We start from the raw sequence: 1821 nt of genomic DNA on the forward strand, positions 1-1821 counted from the left end.
CACACACACACACACACACACACACACACACACACACACACACACACACACACACACACACACACACACAGCTCTGCAAACTTTGATATAGAAGAGGGATGTCAATATATTTCTCTTCCTGTAAGGATTGTTTGATGTGACGAGCATACAAATACAGAGTAGGATTTTAATTATACAAAATGTTTCTTCACTTTGGTTGGACGCAGAGAGAGAGAAAAAAGAGCCTAAAATGACTGGGGATTTATTTTATACCCACAACAACTACCTTGTTTAATCTACACAGGTAACGATATAGCATAGCTGCTTGATATTTGCATTTTTCTGTTAAGGCTCCCTCTCTGGCACTTTGACTATTGCTAGGATGGTTAATGATGGTAAACATGGAGATCCAGCCAGGAGCCGGTTAGCTTAGCCAAGCACAAAGATAGGGAAAGTGGAAAAAACCGCTATAGCTTGGCTCTGTCCAGCACCTCTAAAACTCATTCATTAACACTTTCTAGCTTGTTTGTTTAATTCGTATCAAACTGTTGTGACAATTTGGTGCCTTCACATTTTCTTGGCAGAAAGCAGTGCCGACAAAGTTTCAGGAATTCAGCCAAGAACTGGTCTTGGACATACAGTAACATACTATAGCTTAGCTTTTTATACATATTTAACAGGTTATTGTTGTTGTTTGTATGACGGAGATTGTCACATCACCGTATCCTTCTAAAGAGACTGTTGCTGCCTTTTTTAAAACAGAAGAGTTAAAATGGGATAAATGGATTTACTCCACCACATTCTTCTGGCAGCTTTAGTTGCCGATTACTTTACATGTTAAGATATGTGCACACAAAACACATGTAGTTTCCAAAATATTTTAAATTAAACTGCCAACAATACATGACCAGCTAAAATAATTAGCTAATTAAATACAGAACAATTTTTGAACGTTTTCAGCTTCTAAAATGTGGAGATTTTTCCACAGTGAGTACTTTTGCTTTAATACTAGATGTACTTTTTCTGTTGATTCTTACTTACTTACTTACTACATACTTTTCCTTAAGTAACATTTTCAAAGTATGACTTTTACAGTCTGGGATTAGTACTTTTACTTAAGTAAAGGATCTGAATACTTCTTCCACCCCTGACTGAAATAAAGGGGAAATGCTACCAGGTGGGTTGACTGTTTCTTTTGGTTTCACATGAATTCAAACAATGAAAAACAGGAAACACTTTTGGCTGAAGATCTTTCTGGTTTATGGCATAAGTCAACAGAAGAAATTAGTCAAATTAAATTTCCCAGTGTTCTTTTGATTTCTCCCTCAAATATCGAAACACAGATCATCCGTCTGAGTTTCCATGTTAACAAATGTGTGTGGAAATGTTTCTGACATCCTCTGCTGCGTTCCTGAGTGTCTGAATACGATGTCAGTCACATAAACGTACATTTTCCCTTGCCCTTCCTACAATGATTTCATCCCCAGCATGCAGTCTGCTTACCTGCACCTAATGCATTAAGAATTTCTTTCAGAGCGCACACACACACAAACTGAGTTCACCTTTATTTATTCCGGGATGTTCCCTGAGAGGAAGCCTCTCTTTTGCAGGAACGCCCTGATCACATTCACACGTGCCCAGTACGCCCAGTACAACCACAGTCTGTCTGCTGCCACTGAGCAGCTCCACTGGTGCGGGTGGGGTTAAGGGATTGAACCCACAACCTCCCGGTCACACCCTTAGCCAGACCATGAACATAACGGATAAAATACAGCAATTTGTTGTATTTTGTATACAATGGGTTAGTTGTAGGACATTGTAAGCCTAGGGCTCCTACCTATC

General features: G+C 39.2%; 1 protein-coding gene and 1 long non-coding RNA gene across 6 annotated transcripts in view; one reads left to right on the plus strand and one right to left on the minus strand.

The window, feature by feature from the left end:
* Positions 1 to 1821, minus strand: part of slc4a11 (solute carrier family 4 member 11) — a 113629-nt gene that overhangs the window by 68662 nt on the left and 43146 nt on the right. The gene's annotated exons all lie outside the window — the stretch shown is intronic.
* LOC117936374 overlaps positions 1 to 1821 on the plus strand; it is a 21640-nt gene that overhangs the window by 16685 nt on the left and 3134 nt on the right. The window lies entirely within an intron of this gene.

Source organism: Etheostoma cragini, chromosome 20 (assembly GCF_013103735.1).
Source record: "Etheostoma cragini isolate CJK2018 chromosome 20, CSU_Ecrag_1.0, whole genome shotgun sequence".
Classification (NCBI taxonomy): Eukaryota; Metazoa; Chordata; class Actinopteri; order Perciformes; family Percidae; genus Etheostoma; species Etheostoma cragini.